At 48.3% G+C, this 13,483-nt stretch overlaps 1 protein-coding gene across 1 annotated transcript in view; it reads left to right on the forward strand.

The window, feature by feature from the left end:
• SMPD3 (sphingomyelin phosphodiesterase 3, neutral membrane (neutral sphingomyelinase II)) overlaps positions 1-13,483 on the forward strand; it is a 92,446-nt gene that overhangs the window by 51,839 nt on the left and 27,124 nt on the right. Inside the window, exon 2 of the mRNA XM_011932004.1 lies at positions 11,808-11,869. The gene's annotated coding sequence lies outside the window, so the exon portion shown is untranslated. The remainder of the gene's footprint in view (positions 1-11,807; positions 11,870-13,483) is intronic.

The following is a 13,483-nucleotide window of genomic DNA, read 5'->3' on the forward strand; positions in this document are numbered from 1 at the left end:
AGAACAAGGTGAAGGTTGGCCACATCAGCCTGGAAGACTCCAGCTCGGCCACCTCAGGCCAGGATCCTCCTCGGGGCTCAAAGAGGTAGTGTCAGGAAGGTAAAAATAGCGCGAGGGATTCGGCACCAGCTTTCTGACACATGGTTTTCTCATCCCAGGGACTGCCACGTAGGGCCCTCCTTTTCCAGCTATTCTAAGTGAAAAAGAAAAAAGTAAGATTATTTGAGAACTAAATAAAAACAGTGCTATATTTTAACCACCTTTTCTGTGATCTTCCTCTTTTCCCAACTGCTCTTTTTGGCTCTTCTTTCCTCACCAAGCCAAAAATGGGATGAGCCCCAAGCTTCTGTCCTTGACCCCCTTTTTCCCTCCGCCTGTTCTCCCTGAGAACATCCACAGCTGCAGCTCCAGCAGGGGCCCAGGTGGTCACAGCCCTAGCACGTTCTGGACGCCCACCCACCTCTTGGACTCCCTTCCTCCCTGATGAAGCCCCAACATCCCAGAACCAGATTCTGCATCTCCCTCTGGAAGGCTGCCTTTGGGGCATATTCCTCCCTGTGGTTGTCATCCCCGGGCCTTGCCTGTCTGCCGGAGGCCAGGACTGTTTGACACGTGACCCAGGTCCCAGATCCTCTAGAGACCACCTCTGGGGTGGTGCCAGGAGCAACGGGGGCTCGCTGTAGGAGGCCCTAAGACGAAGCACTGCCACCAGGGGAGGGGGGAAGGCTTCCTGAAGAGACCCCCCCCCCCGCAAAAGGCAAGAAGATGAGGAGGAGCCAACCAGACGAGGTGTGGAATTCCAGTCTGGGGAAAGGCCCTGCTGGAGAGAGACTGGGACCAAGGAGGAAAAAGGAGAGCTCTGAGGACAAGCTTGGCAAGAAGTGCGACAGGATAGGAGGCAGGCATGGGGCATGGATTTTATCCTGGGGGCCATGAAAGGGTTCTCAGCTGGGAGGGTGCCCAGATATGTACCTAGAAAGATCACTCTGGCTTCTGTATGGAGAGCACAAGGCTGAAGGACACCAGGGAGAGACAATGGGCTTGACCGGGTGTTCCCCATCATCCCTCAGCCCCACAGCAGAACTCTACCTGGTTCCTGCTAGGTTTATACCTCCCAATCCCCACCAACTCTCTGACCATTCAGATGTCCAGGACAACAGTTGATGGATGAATTCACACTCAAGTGTTAAGAACAAATCATGGCAGCATCCACCTTGAATCCCTCTGGGACAGAGGAGGAGGCAGGTAAGAGGGGAAGGCGGTGGCTAGCAAGACTTCCCAACCCCTGGGGTGTTCCTCCCTTACCTGTGGGTGCTCCAATGTATTAGAGAGCCGCATCGGTCAAAATGCTAACCAGGATGGGGCCACAGATAAGTCTTGCTCACAGAATCTGTGCCACCCTCTAGCTGTGTGACTGAGCAAGTCACTTATGCCCCTCCGAGCCTATTTTCATCTCTGAGTACGGGATCAATAATGCCTACCCTCCCCGGGCTGCTTAGGGGATGAAACAAGACATTGTGCATGGAATGCTCTGAACACAGTGCCTGGCACACAGTGGGTGCCCCAAAACATTTTTGATATAATCATGTTGATGAAGATGATGATTCCAGTAAGCTATAGGCACTCACGACATACACGTGAGTTCACACAGTTTTTAGATTTCAAGTCTCCATGTTGCATTTTTGCTTTGTTTTCTTTTGTTTTACGAGAAAGTAGCCTCATTGAGGCACTAATTCAAACAATTGGGAGTAGTTCTCACAGCTCCTGCTGTGCCCCCTGGTGTGTACAAAGGGAATTGAACCTTCTGGTGATAGACGTGCCCGCCTGGCTAGAAATCACTTTATTGATTCCACCAAGGTTCCCAGAAGGCCTCTATCAGGGACTGGGCCCTGTGCTTGGAGCTGAGGGGGCTCTAGGCTGCCTGGAGTACAAAGCCCTGGGGTGTGAGACTGAGGGGAGGGGGTTGGAAGCTTTAAAGCTGAGCCTTGGAGGAGCTGGACCACCAGGGTGTTCCAGACACAGGGTACAGCATGTGCAAAGGCATGGAGGCGTGAAAGAGCATGGTATGTTCCAGGAACAGTGAATGCTAGAGGTCGGGGCCGTCAGATCAAATCAGTGGGAGAAAGGGAGGGGCACAAATGAGGCTGGGGAGGGCGGGGCCTGGTCACTGGGGGCCCTCAAGCCAGGCCAGGTAGAAGGATTGATCCTGGGGGTAGAGGGAGATCTGGAGATGCTCGACAAGGGCAGAATGAGCTCAGAGCTGCTGGTGGTAGGGATCACGGACTTCAGCCCGATTGGGAGGGAAGGGGCTCAATGCAGGCAAGACAGGAGGAGGCCCTGGTGGAGATGACAGCCAGGGAAAGGTTGGGAGCAGGGACTAGAAATGGACTCAGGAGCTAGGAGTAATTGGCCTTGACTCTGGACAGGACACTTGGGGCTGAGGGAGGGACCAAGGACAGAGTAGACAACTAGGGGCTGCACCCGCTGAGGCTGGAAGGGCAGGGCTGGGCTGCCCAGGCCAGGCACACTGAGCTGAGGCACCCATGGGACAGGACTGTGCTCCCTGCCTTCCCTCAACCACTTTCAGTCTGTTTGTCTCTCTTCTTTAACTGCCACAATAGGAAACCAAGGTCTTTTTCATTGTTTGATATATTCCTCATTTTTAATTTTAAAAAAAGAAGTGAAATGTTCTTCTCAACAGAAAAGCAATATTACCTATATACATAGTCTCTCATGTATAGGAATGTCTAGATTTTACTTTTCCCTTGATGTATTTTTTTAAGACAGTTTAGGCGCCGGGATGAAATTTAGAGCTGTCTGTCACCTTGGTGCTCAGCTAGCTGCCACTCAGGGTCACCCCCTAAGTGGGCCCAGACTAGGGTAGCCACAGGCCTGAGCTCACCTGCCCCATCTCAGGCTCATTGCTCAATGACTTGAGGTAAACTGGGACATGACGGCTATGGAACTCACCTATGGGACTGAGATCTTCCCTCAAAGCCAGAGGGCACACTTTAAACCCTGGAGATGATGACATTTTGATAAAGTTTAAAAAACTATTTAACTTTGCAAGACAAACAGCTAATAAAATAGAATCTTTTTTGGTAACCACCCATACACCAATCAATCTGTCACTCGAAAAACTAGTTCCCAAGAAGTGTGAAATGAGGCCACTCTCGAGTTCTGTGGGAACAGAGAGCCCCTGAAAAGCCTTCCTCTCGACCAGATTACAGTTGCCACCCAACACAGGGAAAATCTCTGATTCTGAGCACAGGAAATACACAGCTAATGAGTAGCTCAATCAATACTGAGTTTTGGAAGGTGAACCATGAGGTTGGGGGTCACTGTTACACTGTTTATGTGCCCCCAGCCCACATATGACCTATAATCCTGCCTCTTTTTTTTTTTCTTTTCTTTTCAATTCCGTCCCCCCTTGGGAAAGATATATATAAGCATTTTCCACCCAGGGGGGCTAGCCAAGGGAGTGATGCCATGGGGGCCTCTTCTGCACTACAGCCATTCAAGCAAGAATTTAAAACAAAGTGTCATTCAACACCACCAACAAAAATCAACAGGACAAGCCTCAGTCATAAAACACATCTCTGTGCCTACCTGAGGCCACCATTGGAATGAGACTTCACTTCACTCACTCTCTCTGTATCTCTAGCTCTGCCTGATTACCCCTTGTTTTTTCTGTTTTCCCTTAGCTCTAATTCCCTATTTAAACAAACAAACAAACAAAGTCTCATACTGTACGTAGGATACAGTTTAAGTTATCTTAAATCTTTTGGGGAACAAGAGAAAATAAATGAATTAATTAATCATGAACCTGCCCAAAGCAGATGTGACTGAAGAATTCTGAATCCTGCTGTACTAAACTTAGAAGGAAAGCAGACAGTTACAAGTACTAAATGATGAGCAGCAGTGTCTGCATGCAGTAGGCACCCAATAAATGTCAATTAATTTGTTTTTTAAATGATGGAATCTAAGGAACAAGGAAGATGAACTGGATTATAACTACTTTGAAGGAAATAAATGACAACAACAACAACAGAAACAGATCAGAAAAAACAATAGCCTTAATTCCATGGTGAAAATGATAAAAGAATTGGAAAACACCTGGAAGTAGTAATTGGCATTAACAGAAACAAATAGAACAAAGAAATTAGTGATGTTGAGGATAAGGTAAGACATGAAACCTAAAATGTAGACAAAGAAAACAGAGGAGCAAATAACTGATTTGGAAAATGGAAAAATTGTATCACAGCCCTAAAGTAGTCCTAGAAGAGAGAGATGAATGGATGACATCAGGAAAGAAATAATATAAGAAAAGTTTCCAGAAATGAAAAAACAGCTCAGCCTAGAACTAAAGAAAACACACTGTGCCTTTCAAGTTCAACTCTGAGGGAAAGAAGTAAGCATTTGCTAGTTTAAATTTTGAATTATAAATTATCCAATAAGCTGAAGTGAAGGGAGATATGTTCTTCTGATATTGTGTAAGAATGACAGGAGAACTGACATCACAAATATTGAAGACAAAATGAGCTTCAAAAAATTGTGCAATTCTAACCGCACAAGTAGATTCTAACTGCATCAGTTATGCTCCTAAACAAGACTTGTTCTCTACAAGTAGGGGAAAACAAAGTCATGTAAAAATTGGGGAAAGTTGTGCACAACTGTGCTTTTTTAAAGCAAAGGAGAATATCTGATTTTTACAAAAATATAAAAGACAAAAACTATCTTACATAACAAGAAATTAGAATTAGAATGGACCAATTGAAGAAGAAAGAAAGCATAAGTGATCTGACAAAATGTAGTCACTCCCAAGAGTCCACCTATACGCGAATAATTCTCAAACCTGTTCCAATCCGGACTTCAACTCTGAGTTCTGGGTCTGAATATCCCACTTCTGTCTGGATATGTCTATGCAAATGTCATTCAACACTACAAACCCTGCCTTCGCCCATTCACCCACCTCCACTGCCAGCAAACAACTTCACTAGCCATACAGTTACCTGAACCAGGAGACCTCCGAATAAATTCCTGGTTCATTTTCTTTTTCATTGTTTTGTTTTTGTTTTTGTTTTTGTTTTTTGTTTATTTGAGACACAGTCTCACGCTGCATCGCCCAGGCTGGAGTGCAGTGGTACCATCTCAGCTCACTGCAACCTTGACCTCCTGGGTTCAAGCAATTCCCCTGGCTTTGCCTCCTGAGTAGCTGGGACTACAGGGTCATACCACCACACCCAGCTAATTTCTGTATTTTTACTAGAGATGGGGTTTTACCACGTTGGCCACGCTGGTCTTGAACTCCTGACCTCAAGTGATCTGCCTGCCTCCGCCTCCCAAAGTTCTGGGATTACAAGTATGAGCCACCATGCCCAGCCTCCTGGTCCATTTTCATGTTACCCAGGTACCCCTCGGTCCCCATCCATTTGTATAAGTCTGCTTGGGCTACCATAACAAAATACCACAGACTGGGTGGGTTAAACAACTGAAATTTAGTTTCTTACAGGTTAGAGGCTAGAAATCTGAGTTCAATGTTCTGGTTGATTCAGTTTCTAGTAAGGGCTCTCTTCTGGGCTTGTAGACAGCCGCCTTCTCACTAAGTCCACATATGGCTTTTCCTTGGTTCGTGTGAGCACTTTGGCATCTCTCTCTTTTTTTTTTGTTTTTTTTCCAGACAGCATCTCATTCTGTCACACAATCTGAGCTCACTGCAACCTCCGCCTCCTGTGTTCAAGCATGCATCAGCCTCCCAAGTAAGTGGGACTACAGGCGCATACCACCATACCCAGCTAAGTTTTGTCTTTTTAGTAGAGACAGGGTTTCGTATGTTGGCCAGGCTGGTCTCTAACTCTTGGCCTCAAGTGATCCTCCTACCTTGGCCTCCCAAAGTGCTAGGATTACACCGCACCTGGCCTGGCATCTCTTCTTATAAGAACACTAATCTTATCAGATCAGGGGCCCATCCTTATGACCACTTTCAAACTTAATTACAAATACTCCTCAACTTTTCATGGGGTTACATCCCTATACACCCATCTTTTGTTGAAAATACAGTTCCTTGAAAATGCATTTAATACACCTAAACTAGAAAACACAGCTTAACCTAGCCTATATTAAACATGTTCAAAACACTCACATTAGCTTACGGTTGGGCAAAATCATCCAACAAAGTCTATTTTATAATAATAACTAACATTTTATAATAAAAAATTAAAATAATAAAAAGAAAAGGTCAAAATTCAAAGTACAATTTCTATGGAATGTCTCTTATTTTTGCACCATTGAAAAGTTGAAATATCTTGGCCAGGCACAGTGGCTTATGTTTGTAATCCCAGCACTCTGGAAGGCCAAGGTGGGCAGATCACCTGAGGTCAGAAGTTTGAGTCCAGCCTGGACCACATGGTGAAACCCTGTCTCTACTAAAAATACAAAAACTAACTGGATGTGGTGGTGGGCACCTGTAATCCCAGCTACTTGGGAGGCTAAGGCACGAGAATCGCTTGAATCCGGGAGGTGGAGGTTGCAGTGAGCCAAGATGGCACCACTGCACTCCAGTATGGGTAACAGAGTGAGACTCTGTCTCAAAAAAGAAAAAAAGAAAAGTTGAAAATTCTTAAGTCACACCATCATAAGTCAGAGACCATCTATACTTCCTTAAAGCCTCCATCTACAAATGCAGCCATGCAGTGGGTTTAGGGCTTCAACATACAAATTTGTTGGGGACACAAACATTCAGTCCATAACACCATTCTATCCTCTTAGATGTCCCCCAGATATGTGACCCTTCTCTCTTCCCACTGCCTTGGCCCTTCCATCTCCCTGCTTTGCCTACTGCACTGGCCTTCCTGCTTGTCTCGCCTCCTGCCTGCCCCATGCTCCCTGTAGAATTATCTTTCCAAATGGATAACTGATCACTGAATGCTTACAAAGAGTTGTCACCAGTATCATCTCATCTAATTCTCCCAACAGCCTTGCAAAGTAGTAGAAACCCAAGGCTCATAGAGACTAAGTGGAGGCCCAGTGTTGCCCAGGGCCAGGTTTGAACCCAGATGGGTCTCTGAAGTGCACAGTCTTTCCAAGTGTGCCTCTCACCTTTGTAATCCAAACTTCTGAAAGGGTGTCACGTCCACAATATACATAACAATTAATGACTGGCAGATGAATGGGCTTCATATGTAATCATAACTTCAACTTCATCTTCTTCAGTATTTATAGGGAAGTTGATCTCCCTACTGAGTCCAACTAACAGAGATCCAGGTCCTCTGTTTTGCTGCTTCTTTAGGGGAAATGAGGAGTTAACATTTTGTTAATCAAAATGAAAATGTGTACTTTTCCTGTTAAAGACAGCTCCCTCATGTGACTTCAATTATTTACTAGCAGATTTCTTTGCACTGTTAAGGGCAGAACTTTTTCAAGCATAAAATGACAAACTACTGCTTTGTCTTAATTCCCCATTAGCTTATGTCCTAATCTTTGTTCACTGAGGTGGGGGCACTGTCCCACTCACTGGAAGATCAAGTTGAACAAACCAGGTGAGACACTCACTACCCTAGAGTGTTACTCAGAGACCTAGGAGGTTTGAAGGGCAGCTCCTCTCACCAACCATCCCTAGCAGCTACTCTGGGATACTTCTGCACCTCTCCCCCAGGGTCTCACCCAAATGCAGACAGGATGCCTGACCATGCCTGTTCAACCATGCCACCCCCCTTGCCTTGGTGTTGGCGTCAGAGGTGTTTGAACCAGGGCAACTCCATCTTGAATAGGTGCTGGGTAAAATGAGGCTGAGACGTACTGGGCTGCATTCCCAGGTTAGGAATTCTTATTGTTTGTTTGTTTATTTTGAGACAGGGTCTCACTTTGTCACCCAGGCTGGAGTGCACTGGCGCCATCACAGCTCACTGCAGCCTCGAACTCCTGGGCTCCAGCGATCTTCCCACTTCAGCAATGCAAGTAGCTGGGACTACGGGCACGCACCACCACACTCAGCTAGTTTTTGTATATTTTTTAGAAACAGAGTTGCACCGTGTTGCCCGGGCTGGTCTCAAACTCCTGAGCTCAAGAGATCTGCCTGCCTAAGCCTCCAAAGTGCTGTGATTACAGGCGTCAGCCACCACATGCAGCCCAGGTTAGGCATTCTTAGCCACAGGATGAGACAGGAGGTCAGCACAAGATACAGGTCACGAAGACTCTGCTGATAAAACAGGATGCAGTAAAGAAGCTAGCCAAAACCTGCCAAAAGCAAGATTGTGACCAAAACCACCTCTGGTTGTCCTCACTGCTCATTATATGCTAATTATAATGCATTAGCATGGCAAAAGAGACTCCCACCAGCGCCATGACAGTTTACAAATGCCAGGGCAATGTTCCAGAAGTCATACTTGGTTTTATATGGTCTAAAAAGGAGAGGAACCCTCAGTTTTAGGAACTGCCCACCCCTTTCCTGGAAAACTCATAAATAATCCACCCCTCGTTTAACACACTATCAAGAAATAACCATAAAAATAGCCAACCAGCACCCTCAGGGCTGCTCTATGAAGTAGCCATTCCTTTGTTTCTTCTCTAATGAATTTGCTTTCACTTTACTGTGTGGACTCACCCTGAACTCTTTCCTGTGCGAGGTCCCAGAGCCCTTTCTTGAGGTCTGGATCAGGACCCTCCTCCCGCAACACTGAGGGCTTAAAGGTAACCCGTTCACTAGAGTTCAGTCAAGATTTTTCCCCAAAGTGAGCGGCTGCTCTTCTCCCTCACTCACCCCAAACTTCAACTGTAGCATGAGGCTGGGAGGCCCCAGGTCTGCATGAGGTCTGACACTGACAGTCAGATGGAAGGCTGTGTGACTTTGGGGACATTACTAAACCTCTAGGCTCCAGCCTCATTGAAGGTACCTGGCCCCAGTATCACCATGTGGGTAAATAAATCAACCTCCTATGTGCCACGCCCTTTGCAAACATTATTTCTGGACCTGTGAAGTCAGTGTTATCCTCATTTTAAGAAGGCAGAAACTGAGGCTTGGAGAGAGGCCCTGGGGAACAGGTCCATCCATCTCCACAGCTGGTTCTGCTACAAAGGAGAGGTGGAAGTATCCAGGAACTTCACCAAGCTCAGTGCATCTAGGGACGTATCCCTTGGAGCTGCACATCCATCAGGGGTCACCCCAGGTGCTGGTCTGCGGTCTTGGGGCCTGTGGGCTTGAGGCCTCCTGGTGGACAGGCAGGCAGGCAGGCGCGTGCTTGGGACCACTGCTGGCTCCAGACACTGCCTTGCTGTGCTAGGTAAACGGCCCACTTTCCACACCCACCCCCTAGGCCCTCCCTGCTCTGCTCCCACTGCCTATTTAAACCAGAGGCCTGACTCGGCCCAGGCACAAGCCAGCTGCCAGAGCCAGGAGAGCAGCACTGCAGGCCCTGCTTAGCTGGGATGAAAGGTTCTTCTATTTCACCATTTCCTACCAGTGCGTTTTGAATGATGATGCTGAGCAGGTTTGGAGCAGGAGCTGATTCTGCTTGCCTGGGAGTATATTGAGATGGGTAGCTGGCTGAGGGAGGCTCTGATTGAATTTTTCCCATTTCTAATCCCTACCTTGATGTGATCTTATTTTCAAAGAGGGAAAAAGTCTGTGGTTCGTGAAAGGATAGGGGGAGAGCATATTTCAAAACAAGGCCTGGCTCAGAATATCAATGATCTGACATGTTTCTCTTTTCTTTGAGAAAAGAGAAGGGCCTATAATTTCAAGGTTGTCGAGATTCCATTTCCCCTCAGCAACCCCTCCCTAAAGAGTCAGTTTTTGTTATTTAATTCTATTTTGAAAAAAAACATGCAGGGATTTTTCAGAAGAGTTGGTAGGGCATGGGAGAGGGGTGGAGAGTGGGGAGGGACTGTGCAGCTGTGCAGCTGGTGGGGGACAGTTTGGGAAATGTCGGAGGCCAAAGATCCTGCTTGACAAACTTCTCACTCAGGGATGAGAGGTGAGCTCCTCCCCACTTAGAGAGAGGGCAGTGGGGGCTGGGAGTCACACGGGCCCAAATGGCTCAGGAGTGGCCTGCCTCCTTTATGTCTAATGCCAGATGCTTGCAAGCCTGTGACCTGGGTCAGGTCAGTCCAGCAAAAGAGTGAAGGACAGAGGTGCATGCAGGTTGTCAGCCAATTGTGGGTGAAGAGGCAGGAGTCCCAGGGACAGAGGACAGACTGGGACAGCAGGTCAGCCTCCACTTCCCAGCAGGCTGGACTCCCCAGGCTATGGGTGGGGAGGGATCCTGCCCGGTACTTGGCTCTGAAGGCAAAAGCCAGGGTGTCCACACGAACATAAGATCTCCTGGGGAAGCCAGGTCACCACATGCAGAGTGTAGACCTGGGGGGCTCTGGCTTCCTTCTTCCCACTCTGATCTGGCAACATTAAGTGCTGGTGCTCATTTGGTCCTGGCCATGGCCATCCAAGATCTTGTAGTGGCCCCTAATGTTACAGAGGAGGGAGCCTCTGGGGCTCAGAGGTTAAATGACTTGCCCAAGACCAATGGCCTAGACCAGAACCAGGTCTCATTGGAGCCGAAGGCTTTTCTGCGCAAATTCCTAGTCAGAAGGGAGCCAACTGTTTGCCATGGAGGAGACGCTCCTGCCAGCACTGCTGCAACATCTTCGGCTAGGGGACAGAGAATGGACGGGGCCTCGGCTTTCAGATTCTTCTGAAACACTCAGTTTGGGTGATTTGCAAAATAAGTGTACATAAGGGATGGGGTGTGAAGAGTAATGGGTCACCCTACTCTGGATGGAGGGGTGGTAAGAGGGCTTTGGGCCGGGCCATGCGACTGGCTTAAGAAGGTGGAGCGCACAAGGACAGCCCTGGCTGCACTAGGCGTTGGGCCGGGGGTGCTGAACTTGAAAGTAGAGACTGGGCCTGAGAAGCGGCAGGCCCTGGAGCCAAGGATTCGGCAGGTTAGTAGGAATGAGGCCTGGAACTGGGCCAGCGGGCCAGGGATCAGGGGCAGGACTAGCGGGCAAGGGCGGGGACTACGAACTGGGACTGGGGCCCAAGTGTGGAGGGCAACGTCCCCAGAGCATAGTGCCAGGATCCCTCACCTCAGTCAGCAAGGGGTGCGGGGAGCCAGTGACATCATGTCCAAAGCCCTAGGGTCACATGAGTTCCCTCCTAGCTGTCCCCTTCAAAGACCCCTCTGGGTTCACCAAGTGTCCCCCTGAGCCTCCCTTCCACTGATCTGCTCCTCCTTATCTGCCACCAAATCCCTCTGGTTCCTCTCAGAGTTGCTCTTCCTCCCCTAATCCACCCCATCCCAGGGGCCACTGTCCCTCTTCCCTGGCCTGGGTTCAGCTGTCCCCTACACTCAGTATCTCAGGGAAGCAGAGATTGCACAAAGCTCCCACAACTCTGATTGTTCTGGTTCTCCTATCAGATTAAACCTGGGCCCTGCAGCTGGAGCTTTTGAATTCACCTCTTCCCCACCCTCCACCTTCACCCCTGCAACCCCTGGGCCTGGCCTGGGTCCCGGTGTCCACGTGGAGGGCTCATCCATCCCACCCTCAGAGTCCTCTCCTCTTGGCAACCGTCCTCCCTGAAAATCCGTCACACAAACCTCAGGCCCCACCCACTGGGGCTGCACTTCGTCCACTGGAACTGCCGGGCACACACCCGCGCCCTGGCGACGTGGAGGGTGTGGCAGTGCCTCTGGCCGCAGGTGGGGCCCCTTGGTCTTTGTACCTGGCTCACCTGTTCTGGGCTGCTTGGTGGCTGTTAGGGGAGCTCTGGAGATTGTTCCGGGCACCCCTGTGAACTGCTCATCTCCTTTCAGGTCTGCGGTGACAGCTCTTCTTCAGAGAGAAGGACAACGAGGTCCCAGTGGCCCCTCCTCAGGTAAAACTAAGGCTTCTGGAACCAGAGGGGTGGGGTGGGGGTGGGCAAGGGAGGGCTCCAAGCCTTTCCTCATGGGCTATTTGTTAGTGTTTTTATAAAGAGATGCTGTGTGAGATTGAGAAAAGGCTCTCCTGCTTTTTAAAATGTTTGAAAACCACCACTCTGGGGTAAGTGATGTGGAGCTGAGCGTCTGGGTCCCACCCGAACCCGGCTCCAGTGGAGTGCACCCAATCTATGGAGAAAATACTAACTCCTTCAATATATGGGAAAAGGATTTGAAGCAGCACTTCATAAAAGGAATACAAATTAAGCATCCTGAAAAATGTAACCAGATATCACTGCCCACTAAACTATCAAAAACCTTTTTTTTTTAGACCTGTCTCACTGTCTCTGGGGCTGGAGTGCAGTGGTGCGATCTCAGCTCACTGCAACCTCTACTTCCTGGGCTCAAGTGTTCTCTCACCTTAGCCTCCTGATTAGCTGGAACTACAAGTACACGCCACCACACCTGGCTAATTTTTGCGTTTTTTGCAGAGACTGGGTTTCGCCATGTTACCTTAGCTGGTCTCCAACTCCTGGGCTCAAGCAATCTGCCCACCTTGGCCTCCCAATGTGCTAGGTTTACAGGCATGAGCCACTGTGCCCAGCCAAAATCACATTTTTTAATGTTAAAACCCAGAGTTGGTAAGGATATTGTGAAACACATATTCTCAAACAATCAGCAAATTGACAGAATCTTGGTAGAAAGCAGTTTGGCAAATATGTATCAGAAGCTTTAAAATTTACTGAGTGATTCTACTCTTGAATCCATCCCAAAGAAGTAATTCAGACTACTGGACCATTCTCAGGAATAAAAGCAGAAACTAGTGACCCCTGACAGTCAGGAACCTCAGACTAGGAGTCAAAACAAGACCACTGTAAGAACCCACGCTTTCCCAAATATTGACAAATTAAGTGTTTTCAGGGTTGCCAGGGTGGTCACCAGGCTGGGGGCAGGGAGATTTGGGGATCCAAGGTGGTGGTGACTGGATGGAAGAAAAAAAGCGGAAATAGATGAGACCAGCAGCTTGCAGGGAGGGAGGAAGATCATTGGAGTTTTCACCAATGGCTCAGTGGGGGTGGGTGACAAATGTAACCTTCAGGGGACTGAAAAAAGAGGCAAAGGTCTTGTTTTGTGGGAATTGAGGGGGAAGGACAAAGACAGTGTAGGGAATGTTACTCTTCCCCCAGAACTTGTCCTGGAAGTAAGGGTGGTGCTTGATGCTGCTCATTTACATATTTCTGGGTATGTTTGCATATCTCTTATATTCAGCCTTGGCAAGAAAAGTAGGGAGAAAAAGGAAATTGGAGTCAGGTGACTTGGCTGCACCTCTCAGGGACTGCCATTTACCTCTCTGAGTCTCCATTTCTTCATCTGTAAGTGGGGCCAGCTGTACCCATTTGGGGTAGTTGTGCAGTGTAGCTGAACCCCCAGTGTGAAAAACATATTCTCTGAGGTGTGTGCTGGGCAACGCCTTCTCCGATGTCCCCAAGAGGTGGCTCCGTTACTCCTGCCTTTCTGATACTCATGTCTAATCTCCCTCTTGTCTTTTTGTCATGGACTGGTTCATAGCT

The sequence above is a fragment of the Colobus angolensis genome, unplaced genomic scaffold (genome assembly GCF_000951035.1).
Source record: "Colobus angolensis palliatus isolate OR3802 unplaced genomic scaffold, Cang.pa_1.0 Scaffold93, whole genome shotgun sequence".
Classification (NCBI taxonomy): Eukaryota; Metazoa; Chordata; class Mammalia; order Primates; family Cercopithecidae; genus Colobus; species Colobus angolensis.